This window comes from Cnephaeus nilssonii (assembly GCF_951640355.1).
Source record: "Cnephaeus nilssonii genome assembly, chromosome: 18".
In the NCBI taxonomy this organism is placed as follows: domain Eukaryota; kingdom Metazoa; phylum Chordata; class Mammalia; order Chiroptera; family Vespertilionidae; genus Cnephaeus; species Cnephaeus nilssonii.
In genome coordinates, this window is record NC_137089.1 from 52,233,601 (window position 1) to 52,246,217 (window position 12,617).

The 12,617-nt window shown below is 47.7% G+C and overlaps 1 long non-coding RNA gene across 1 annotated transcript in view; it reads right to left on the minus strand.

Annotated features, from left to right (window-relative positions):
- Positions 1 to 1,154: 1,154 nt before the first annotated feature.
- Positions 1,155 to 12,617, minus strand: part of LOC307113856 — a 38,706-nt gene continuing 27,243 nt past the window's right edge. Inside the window, exons 2-3 of the long non-coding RNA XR_013814904.1 lie at positions 3,410 to 3,502; positions 1,155 to 2,929 (exon numbers count right to left, since the gene is read on the minus strand). This is a non-coding gene — a long non-coding RNA (uncharacterized lncRNA). The remainder of the gene's footprint in view (positions 2,930 to 3,409; positions 3,503 to 12,617) is intronic.

Here is a 12,617-nt window from a genome sequence, read left to right on the forward strand (position 1 = left end):
TATGCACCTTTGCTCAGGATTTTAGGAAGTACAGTAAAATATGAAAATCAGCGGCTGGCAAGGGAAGGCAAAATGAATGTTCACAGCTTCCTCTTTGGGAAGGAAATTTCCTAAGAACGTATGATTCATCTGGGGGATTATAACATTTGAGGGAATCACAGTCAGAGAATTATTAAATTTGAAATTAAAGGGTAAGAAAGAGCACACGATCCAGAAGTAATTTTCTGCAGAAAAAATGTAAATTGCTCTCGCTGTAACCCTGAAGTTCACACACCTCCAGCAGGGACAAAGCTGTTCGCTCTGCAGTAAGTGAAATTAACTCCATCTCCTGCGAGGCCTTTCTAAAGGTAGCACCAGAAAACGCATTTTAAAATGTATTCGTTTCTTTTCTTTTTTTACATTTTCGTGGCTCCCTGCTTGTCCCTGGGGATTTGTCTCTTTGAGCACGTTGTCACTGGGTGCCTGTCCCTTGGGGTGCGTGGAGGAGGCAGGAGTCACATGTATGTGTTAGTGAAAGTCACAGGATGTGGGTGGCGAGGACCCAGCCCCTCAGTGCCAGATGGGCCCGGGGCTTTTTGGGGAGCCGGGGCAGGGCCAGTGGAGGTCCGGGGAGGAGGAGAGCCCTCGGGGGAGGGCCCAGCTCGGCGGGAGCGAGGCTGTCGCAGGCCCCGGGACGTGCTTCCTGTGCACCTGCGGCGGAGGCTGGCCCAGGAAGTGCCGGTGGGCACGGGGCTTGTTGCTTCCTTGTGTCTGGGAGACCAGAGTGGGGCTCAGGCCTCTCGGTTTGGAGAGAAGGGATCTCAGCGAGCTCCTAGAAACCACAGTCAACCATCTATCAAACACGTTGGTCAGAGAGTGGCTGTGCTGGTGAAAAAAAAAAAGTGTCAACGTGAAGACTTTGTATATTTAATATTCTACTTTATTGACAAATACATTGTAAATATTCACAGAGAGATACAGACCTGATTAAAATGCAGAGTTATGCTAGCATCAACTAGATTATTTTTTTGGTCCAAAATGCTACTATACAGGCAGTGTCTTTATTGAAAGCTGTTGGTACATTGACTATATCTGTAAGCAGCCTGCAGACCGTAGAGAATGAAGGAGATGAAGTGTGTGTGGCGGGGGGGGGGGGGGGGGGGGGGGGGGGGGGGGCTGTATCAATGCTGCCTGTGAATGAGTAGGTTCCATCACTATTCAGCGTCTATGCTCTACTTTCCCACTGAGACAACATTCTACTTATGGTGGCGAAGTATCACTGACTTGCACTCAGAAATGGGAATTAAAATACCCGACGCTAAGTCAGTGTTATGGGAGAAACAGGCAGCCTGCAGCCTTGCGAAGCCACGGAGCGTCCTGGCCCCACTCCAGGGCTCACTCATCGGCCCCGAGGCCTCAGGTGATCTGCCTGACCCCCGTGAGCACAGTTTCCACAGCGCAAAGCAGGGTGGACTGGGGTACTGTGTGAGAACACGTGGGGGAGCTTTAAAGGCAGCAGAGAATCGCTGAGAGCTCCCGGGAACTGCCCTCCATCCCCAAGAACTCCCTCACAGAAGACACCTGGCCATCCACAGAGACATGTCACTCAGAGGCTTGCTTATAACATTCTGACATTGGAAAGGCTTTTATCTGGGAGACCCAGGACTCCCCCACACTGGAGAAAATGCGGCTGTGGGGCCGCTCTGCCTGCAGGAAGCCGTTGGATAATTTCCTTTCCCCTTCCACACCCACATGACATGAGTGGGGAAAATATTTGGAACACTTGTTTCTCCCGGGGGAAAAACACAAAGCCATAGTCTATTATTTAATAACCGTTCATTAAAATGATGCGGCATCTGCCGGAGGACAAGATTTTAAGCACTTTATGTACAAAAGACCTGATGTGTGAGCCACTTACCATGATGCACCGCTGAATGCATTTTTTTTTATTTTCGGCCATAAAACATATAAAGGTTGTGACTTATTTATTTTATTCTTTTTTTTTTTTTAAATTCTTGTTGGCATGTAGAATCCATAGATTAGGGGACTCCCTCTGCTGGTTGAATAAAATATCACTTGTATGTTAATGCTAAACAAGCAAAAAAGGAATGCAAAACAGATCTGCAGAGAATAATTTTCTGGAGAATAAGAGATTTTTTTCTTTACTTTTCAGATATGACCCTCATCAGGGTATTGGTAAGGATGAAGGAGGAGGAAGGGGAGGAGGAGGAGGAAGAGAAAAATTCTACTCAACCCTGGCTTGCCTTGATGGCCACAGTCACAGAGGAAAACAATCTTGTCAAAAGCAAGCAGAGAAGGCAAAGCAAATTACACGTGTTTTAATATCAAGAAATGCAGCATCTACAACTTCCATTGTTGTTGCCAGTATGGTCTCTCAACAACTTTATTATTTCTGTCCAATGTTTTGTGTGTATTCACCCAGCACAAAACTATGGTTGCTTTTCCAGAGAAGCAATAACTTGAAAGTCTACAGGGCAGAAGGGTTATTTCTCCCTCATTCCTTCCTAATTCTCATCAGGGAGCAGGACTTGTCTGTTGGCTCTTCCTCAGCCCCTCTCTCTTTCCCCCGACCAATGACGGAGGACGACGTTATCCGTTTCCTGCCCACCGTGGAGTGAGGACCCTCACTGCGTGGGTCCTGGTGGAGCTAACAATGTCCTGCTGAAGCTCAGGGAGACTCAGATGTTCCTGCCACGGTCAGAGTTCTTCACCAGTTACATCTTCTCGGCTGATGTTGTAATACACTAATCATGGTGGCAGGAGGGTGTTCTGGAAGTGGAGACGGAGTGAGACAGGGATTCTTTTCCTGGAAAATCTTCCCAACAGGGGAAGACCCCTACCTCCTCCCAATCATTCCAGCCTTCACCAAATTCTCTGTGCTTCTTCTTACAGATGGGGCCAAAATAAGTCACATCCATCTCCTCTGGACCTGAGTGAAAAGTTTTATTATCCACACTTTAAAAACTAAAAAAATAAAATAAAATTCAGAGAGAAATGGTTTCAAATGTGGAAAAATAAAATCATGTTTTCAGGATTCTAAGATCAGATTTAAGAATTTGAGCAATCTCAGAAATCATCAGACACTCTCCCGTGAGGACACCCAAGCTGCCTCCACTCCTGAGGCCGTCTATATTTACATAGGTCTATCTGTTTACATGTTCATCTGTACGTAGCCCCGGCTGTTTCTAGGGCAATCACAGCAAAAGGGGAAGAAGGAACATCTGTCTCACCCAGGTCACATTGCCTCGATTCCTCCTTCCCCCGAGGGCTCTCCCGAGCTCTTAACTGAACAGTATGAGAAAAATCTTAAGAGCTGTTCATAAATGTAAGAGCAACATTGAGATTGGGAACCACCCAGACATGGAAAGTTGGCAAACTTTATGGACAGCCATTGGCAGCGAGGACTCACCCTCCTAATGGCTGTGTTTATTCCTTCCCTCAGTCTGTTCCCACAGTCACCTTCCCAAGCATGTTGCCACAGGACACTAGTAGAGCAATGTTTCTGTGGAGAAAAATAATCTTTCCTAAGATCAACTGGGTTTGGGCAATGTTTCATATACTACTAACATTGGAAATGAAGAAGAAGGGGAGGGGGAGAAGGAGTGAGGAATGTTCATATTTTACATATTAAGTAAAATATTTTGCTTTTTCAGAGAAGCAAAATATTTTATTGTTCATATTAAGTTTATATTTTACATATAATTTTTTAAAGAATCTAAAAAAAGAAAAAGGAAAAAGAGAATGCGGGGGGCGGGGGGGGGGGGTGGGCAGGGAAGAAGTTTAGGCTGGGAGAATTTTAGAACACCCCAGAGAATACTTTAGGGAGAGCTTCACAGTAAAATTCTTGTAAATGTAGTAACTAAGTGAATAACTAAAAAGAGGATTTCTACACCCACTCACACATATGAAGCTATATGAAAATTTCTCCAAATATATATATATATATATATATATTAGAGGCCTGGTGCACAAACTTCGTGCATGGCTGGGGGGGGGGGGTGTCCCTCAGCCCAGCCTGCACCCTCTCCAATCTGGGACCCCTCGAGGGATGTCCAACTCCCCTACCTGGATCGGGCCTAAACAGGCAGTTGGACATCCCTCTCACAATCCCAACTGCTCGCCTGCCTGCCTTCCTGATTGCCCCTAACCGCTTCTGCCTGCCAGCCTGATCACCCCCTAACCACTCCCCTGCCAGCCTGATTGATGCCTAACTGCTCCCCTGCCAGCCTGATTGCCCCTAACTGCCCTCCCTTGCAGGCCTGGTCACCCCCAACTGCCCTCCCTTGCAGGCCTGGTCCCTCCCAACTGCCCTCCCCTGCTGGCCTGATTGCTCCCAACTGCCCTCCCCTGCTGGCCATCTTGTGTCCACATGGGGGCAGCCATCTTTGACCACATGGGGCAGCCATCTTGTGTGTTGGAGTGATGGTCAATTTGCATATTACTCTTTTATTAGATTAGATAGGATAGAGGCCTGGTGCACGGATGGGGGCCGGCTGGTTTGCCCTGAAGGGAATCCTGGATCAGGGTGGGGGTTCCCTTGGGGTGTGGGGCAGCCTGGGCGAGGGGCCTGTGGTGGTTTGCAGGCCAGCCACAATCCCCCCACCGCCCCCACCCCCGGCGACCCAAGCGGAGGCCCTGGTATCTGGGATTTATTTATCTTCTATAATTGAAACTTTGTAGCCTTCAGCGGAGGCCAGGGCAGGCCAGGAACTTGGCTTCCTCCTTGGAAACCCAAACCTCCTGCTTGCTCCGTGGCCACAGCCATTTTTGTTGGGATTTATTTATCTTCTATAATTGAAACTTTGTAGCCTTCAGCGGAGGCCAGGGCCAGCCAAGGTGTGCAGGAAGCTTAGCTTCCTCCATTGCTGGGGAAACCCAAGCCTCCTGCTTGCTCTGTGGCCACAGCCATCTTGGTTGGGTTAATTTGCATACTCACTCCTGATTGGCTGGTTGGCATGGCTTGTGGGTGTAGCAGAGGCACAGTCAATTTGTATATTACTCCTTTATTAGATAGGACTAGAGGCCCGGTGCACGAAATTCATGCATGGGGGGGATGTCCCTCAGCTCAGCCTGCACCCTCTTCAATCTGGGACCCCTCGAGAGATGTCCAACTGCCTGTTTAGGCCCGATCCAGGTAGGATTGGGCCTAAATGAGCAGTCGGACATCTCTCTCACAATCCAGGACTGCTGGCTCCCAACTGCTCGCCTGCCTGTCTTCCTGATTGCCCCTAACCGCTTCTGCCTGCCAGCCTGATCACCCCCTAACCATTCCCCTGCCAGCCTGATTGATGCCTAACTGCTTCCCTTCCAGTCTGTTTGCCCTTAACTGCCCTCCCCTGCAGGCCTGGTCCCCCTCAACTGCTCTCCCCTGCAGGCCTGGGTCCCCCCCAACTGCCCTTCCCTGTAGGCCCGGTCACTCCCAACTTCCCTCCTATGCCAGCCTGGTCACCCCTAATTGCCCTCCCTTGCAGGCCTGATTGCCCACAACTGCCCTCCCTTGTAGACCTGGTCCCTCCCAACTGCCCTCCCCTGCTGGCCATCTTGTGACGGTCATCTTGTGTCCACATGGGGCAGTCATCTTTGACCACATGGGGGCAGCCATCTTGTGTCCCTGGGTCTCACACACATTTTTGTTGGGATTTATTTATCTTCTATAATTGAAACTTTGTAGCCTTAAGTGGAGGCCAAGGCAGGCCAGGACAGGTGGAAAGCTTGGCTTCCTCCATTGCTGGGGAAACCCAAGCCTCCTGCTCTCTCCATGGCCACAGCCATCTTGGTTGGGTTAACTTGCATACTCGCTCCTGATTGGCTGGTGGGCATGGCTTGTGGGTGTAGTGGAGGTACAGTTAATTTGCATATTACTCTTTTATTAGATAGGATATTCTATATAATAAAAGCATAATATGCTATGTGTTCGACCGATAGGATTACCATTCAGTCAAATGCTCAACCAGTTGCTATGATGCACACTGACCACCAGGGAGCAGATGCTCCGACTGGTAGGTTAGCTTGCTGCCGGGATCTGGTCAATTGGGACTGGGCGAGAGGACTGGACACACCTTGGAGCCCTCCTGTGGTCCCTCCCTGGCCAGCTGGCCCCCATCGGCCCAATCAGGACTGGGTAAGACGGCCCGATAGGCCCTGATCACCAGCCAGGCAGAGGGACCCCACCCGTGTATATGAATTTGTGCACCGGGCCTGTAGTGTGTGTGTGTGTGTGTGTGTGTGTGTGTATCCATTCCACGTTCTTGTGGCCAGTTTATAATTCTTACACACCTTTGTAATGGCATATGGGTAGTCACTAGACTTTAATCCTGGCTGCATATTATAATCACCAGAGGAGCTTTAAAATGAAAAGCAACAATATCTGGGTCTCACACACAGTGACCTTGATAATAATATTCTGAGGTCAGACCCAAATACTGATATATTTAGAAGTACCCAGGTCATTCATCAAGTTGCCAGCCCAAGCTAGTCAAAGGACATCTCCTTCCCTCTTGGCTACCGCTCCTTGGCTTTCTTCCCACCCTCCGAGTCTTCTTTGCCCAATGTTGTGGAGGACCCATCACCATGCCCCTCCCTCACTGAAAGCAGGATAAAGAGCAGGGGTGACAAGATAAGCAAATTCAAGGAGAGACAGGAAGAACCAGCTGCTCTTCTGCACTCATCACCCTGGCTGCCATGGTTCCAAGCCCTCAGGTGAGCCGGACAGTGGTTCCCACACGCAACTGTGTCTCTTGGTCCATCCTGAGTGTAAGCAGAATAAGCGGTGTTTTTCTTCGCCCTGAAATCCTCTGGGGAGGGACTAATGTACACTTGTACTGACCCTGCCCCTGGACTGGACCAGGTCTCACCTTCAGAACACTGTTCTGAGGGCCCCAGTGCAACAGCTGGGCTCCAGACTGGGTGCTCAGTGCGGTCGGAGACATTTGCCAGGGCTCTGCTAGCGAGAGCCCCGCTGGTCTCCTAAAATGCTGCTCCCACTCCTGGTCTGCCCCGCTCCTGGTCTGCCCCGCTCCTGGTCTGCCCCGCTCCTCTGCCGAATTTTCTTGGCTGCCCTCTAGGAAGTGAAGCCTTTCCTGAACTCTAGGTCATGTTTGAGTCTTAGGACTACAGGTAATGCTTGCCAGGCCCTTCCTGTGTGTGCCTGTCCCTTGTGATGAGGGATCTGCCCCCAAGGCTTGGCTCTCTAGGGAAGACACGTGCCAACCTCCTGGGCTCCAACTTTCCAACTAGAGATGAATCACACCCGTCTTGCCCCACCCGGAGGATGGCATAGCTCAGCATGCACACCCATAGATAGGAATGAGATAGACCCTTCACATCTCCTGCCCTCCACTGAGCCAGCCTCGACAGCAAGGTCTCTGACCCCCAACCCAGCCATGGCTCCTTCTGGGCCTTCCAACCTGACCTGCATTGAAGATCCGCATCCAAGTGTATAACTCTAAACACTACCATGAACACATCAAGAGCACGTGTGAGAAACACAGTCTATAAACTCTAAAACCCATGCACGCTGTATGTTAATACAGTACCAATGTCAGATACACTATGTACAGAATAGGAGCTGGGGTCCTCCCCAGGGGCTAAACACCATGACAGAGGTTGTTTCTAGAAGCCAGGTGCATTGACTTCTATGGCACCTGTGGCATGTGAGGCACCAAACAGCCAGGGGAGCCGCGCAATCAGGAGCACTGGGCAGGTGCAGGTCCCAGGTGCTTTGCTAGTGACATGCTTTCCAAAAGGAAGCCTGAATAACAAAACCCCGTCATTTTGGGGGGATGTATTTCCTGTATCTAAAAGAATATTTGCCAATCAAGATAAATAAGGGGTGCTTCGGTGTGGAGAAACAGCACAGAAAAGTCTCGGTGGCTTTGGGTTTCTCGTGCTGTCTACAAGAGGGCATGCCCCAAAGACATCTGCCCCCAAAGGGCTGTGCCGTGTCACCCCTGAATGGACCGGAGCAGCGACACGCAGGCACAAGGTGCTCATCCTTGTTGCTAGATGCCCCAGGTTAGCATGAGGGCAGAACAAGTCCGGCCTGAACCATAGGGTCCGCGCATTGCAACTGAGCAGAAAGTGTGCCCGTTTGCTGCAATGCGGAGGCTGCTCCTCACTGGACCTGTGCATCACCTCTGTTCTCAGCCAGGCGGGGTCCACCTGCACTGACTATCACATCCAGCCAGCGTGGAATTCTTCCCCTACATGAAATTCTTTAGCCCTGAAAAGAAAAACCTAAGGTGGCCCAGTGATGTGATGACTTCTGTTAACATCATCTTATGCAAATAAAAATTCTCCTTAAAATGTTCATACTTCACTCACAGTGCAATTGTAGCAGCCAAACCAGTGCCTTCGTCCCATGCTGTTCACAGGGATATTTGCACTCAGTCATTACCAAGTGACTCATCGTCTGCAAGGCCGGTCCGCGGTGCATGGGATTAAGTCTCGGCAACATCAAGTCTCGGCCTCATGCACTCTTACTTCACCAAAATGGTGACTGTGCGCCCCTCCCAGGCACGGAGTCCGCTGCATCCATTCCCAACCTTCATGCTGCCCTCACATGCGCACAGCCACGACAGAGGCCATCCGACCCCGGGCCAGTTCCAAAAGGTCAGCTAGAACTGGCCCCTTTCTCTCCCACCTAAGAAATCATGTTTGAAATCAAAGGAGTGACAGTGGTGTTGTTATAAGTACAACCTGGAGCATGGCATGTTATGTCTTTAAAAAGAAAAGTATATAATATCACAAACTTACAAATTTAGGAACTCACAACATATTTCACAAGGAATCTGAACACACCAGGTGTGTTCAATGGAATATTATGGAAGCAACCCAAGTGCCCATCAGTAGATGAGTGGATAAAATAGAATATTACTCAGCCATAAAAAAAGAATGAAATCTTACTATTTGCAACAACAGGGATGGACGTGGAGGGTGTTATGCTCAGTGAAATAAGTCAGACAGAAAAAGTCAAACACCATATGATTTCACTTATATGTGGAAAGCAAACAACAAAATAAATAAACAAAACAGAAACAGACTCATAGACACAGAGAACAGACAGATGGTTGCCAGATGGGAGAGGGTTCGGTGGACTGGATGAAAAAGGTGAAGGGATTGAGAAGTACAAATTGGTAGTCACCGATAGTCATGGGGATGTAAAGTACAGTGTGGATAATATGGTCAACTAGAGGCCCGGTGCACAAAATTTTTGCACTCAGGGTGGGCGTCCCGCAGCCTGACCTGTGCCCTCTCACAGTCTGGGAGCCCTCAGAGGATGTCCGACTGCCGGTTTAGGCCCACATTGTCGCAGAGGCAGGAAAGGCTTTGCCACCGCCGCTGTGCTCTGGCTCCCCTGTGGGAGTGCACTGACCACCAGGAGGCAGCTCTTGCATTAAGCATCTGCCCCCTGGTGGTCAGTGCACATCATAGTGACCGATCATTCTGCTGTTTGGTCAATTTGCATATTAGACTTTTATTATATAGGATAATATTGTAATAACTCTGGGTGGTGCCAGGTGGGTGCTTGAAATATTGGGGGAAATACTTTGTAACGTATACGATTGTCTGACCACTAATCTGTACACCTGAAACCAATATAATATAATATTGAATGTAAACTGTAATTAAAAAGTAAAGTAAAGAAGAAAACTGTTGGCATGGGTTTCAGGGTCAGGCAATGGGGTTTTTACAGCGCTCTACACCTACGGCTTCATTCCATCCTCACAGTGCTCCCGGGAAGTGGCTGTGGGCACATTGCCTCCCTGCAGTGAGGAAAGGGCTTTTCAGCATCTTCGGCCTGAAAGGAGGGAAGGAAGGAAGGGGGGTGGGGGATGAAGGCATGTTTTCATGATTACATTTGCAAGACTCGCATTCTAAAGACTTTTCCTTTATTCCTCACTTTTCCACCTACAATTAAAAAACGGTGCTATTATACCAGTATTTCACACAGTCTAGTCTACAACTTTATTTTCATTTGTGATGCTTTATAGGAAATAAAAGATGCTGAATTTAAATAAATTCCGGGAAATGCCGTATATCTGTCTCATACAATGGCCTTTTGCATATCCAAGGTGCTGAAAAGCCCTTCAGTAAAGAATCGTGTTTAATTTTGTTTCACTTGTGTTATGAACATTTATTTGACTTTGCAAAACCTTTTCTCCTATAATACGATGTAGAATTGGGTTCTGAGGAACACACTTTGAGAACTGCTACCTGAGGTGAACTGCTACCTGAGAGAACTGCTGTCTTGTGGTTCAAATAAACTCACTCACTTTTATTTGAAAGAAGACAATGGGCACTGTCTGATGAAAACCCCTTATAAAGTCTCCTCTGGGAAACTGACAGATACAGTAAAAAAGAAAGAAAAATAAGAAAGAAAATGTTTATCAACCGAATCTAGTAAACACTGCCAAATATAGTTCAAATCTCTGGCAGGAATTCCTACCAAATACAATAAATTTGAATCGGTGTGAAGAAAAAACATCAAAGATTTCTGGGCAACTTCCCTTCCCGAAAATGTGCAGTTTGCAGAGAAGCAACTAAAGCCAATCCTGGCAATTCTCCCCGATACTGAGCAAAGGGAGAGGGGGGGGGGGGGGCAGGAGGCCTGAAGAAACACTTCTGCCCGGGCTGCCCCGCCCAGGGCCAGCTTTGTTATTGTTTAATGGTGTCAATCTTCTTAAAAGTGACACATCTTTTCCAAGGAGACCATGGGGCAGGGAGTCTTATGATCTAGGCCTCCAGAGGCAAGTCCTCTAGAGGAATGTCCACAGAGCAAAGGGGATTGTGTAAGAAAGGGGGGGAAACAGAACAAAGAATGTGCCTCCCTCCCCTGAGAGCCTGACTTCTCACCTCCGCCTTAATCTTCTTGGGCTGTTAGAACAAAATTCCAGAGACTGAGTGGCTTAAACAGACACTTGTTTTCTCACGGTCTGGAACCAGGAAGGCCGAGGTCAGAAAAGGGATGTCCTGGTGGGTCTCCTCCTGGCTTTCAGGGGAATGGGGGGGGGGGGGGGGGGGGGGCGGGGCGCCTCCTGCTGGCCACCTCCCGCTGAGCTCACAGGGCCTCTCCTTGGGGCAGATGCTTTCTCTTCCTCTTCTTAGAAGGGCATTGATCCCATCATGAGGGTCCACGTCTCTCATCTGCTTCTAAACCTAATCACTACCCCAAGGCCACCTCCAAATACCATATGGGAGTTCAACGTATGAATCTGGGGTGACACAAACATTCCGTACAGAACCCCTGGCTCGCTAAAGTAGGGGACCAATCCCAAAAAGAAGAGGTGCTTCTTCACCCCTCAATGAGGACACAAACAGAACTCCTCCCGCATCCCCCACCCTCCCAAGTCCCCCACACAGGAGAGCACACAACACACAGAGCGCAGGTCCACCTCCCCTCACATACAAAGAGCACAACATACAGAAAGAAAGCTCACCAAGGCCACATGTTTTCCTACCGGCCTCGGGTGTAGCATGGCTGAATTTATGTTTAAACTTGAAAGATGAATTCCAAGAAGAGTCAGGTGAGCTGAAGAGGTTAATCTAGCGATGCTATTCTGGGACAACAGTAGTCCTGCAATCTCTACTCAAAGATGAATAAAAGCAAAAGGGTTGTTTAAAAGCTAGCAGAATCATACAGTTTCTGTCCTGGTGGCCGGCGTTTTCTAGGGTCTGTGTGTGACATTGTGCCTGTCGATAACAAGACTCAGAAACCTGTGAAGGAGGTAGATCTCTGTTGTGTTCTTACCACATTTTTTCATTGCTAGATTAAAAGAAATGGATCAAGCATTTATCTTTACTTTCCTATTGACTGTACCACTGATTAACCAAATGATCAGGGGGGAAAACATCTCCTTGTAAATTATTCCAGCTATTGAATGAAAACGAAATGAGAGAACGTGAATATTGGCATTTTAGAATCCCCGATGATTTAACGGATCTAAGTGTTGAACATCAGTGGATGATAACTTTTTTAAAAATGTGAAAAGCAGACATTATGTGCTTCCTAGTGAAAGAATGTATCACAATTACAACCTTGGCAAGGGTCTCGGACCAGAGTCTAATCAAGCACATGGTTCCAGTTGGCATTTTGCAGGAAATGCGGACGACACAGAAATATGGCGAACTGTGGAAAACTCTATAGGTCCAATTCCCTGGGTTCTTCAAGATATTTATTATAACGGAAAAAAGGAAAAGGGAGAGAATGTTAGATTAAAAGACACTTAAAAGTAATTTACCATTTTTAGATAAAAATCATAAAGAAAAGCAAGGAAGTGATTCTTATAAAAGTCAGGAGAGTGGGTACTTCTGGAGGGAGAAGAGCTGTGATTAAGATGGGGAAATGAGCTAAACACGTCTTGTGGATGTGATGTACAGACTATAGATAATAATGCTATATTGTATATTGTAAAGTTGCTAAGAGAGTAGATTTTAAAAGTTCTCATCACAAGAGAAAAGTTGTAACTATGTGAAGTGATGGATATTAATTTACTGTGGTGATCATTTTTCAATATATCCAAATATTAATCATTATGTTGTTCACCTGGAACTAATACAATATGTCAGTTATATCTCAATAAAAAATAAAATTCAACCAAGACAACAGCAAAAGATGG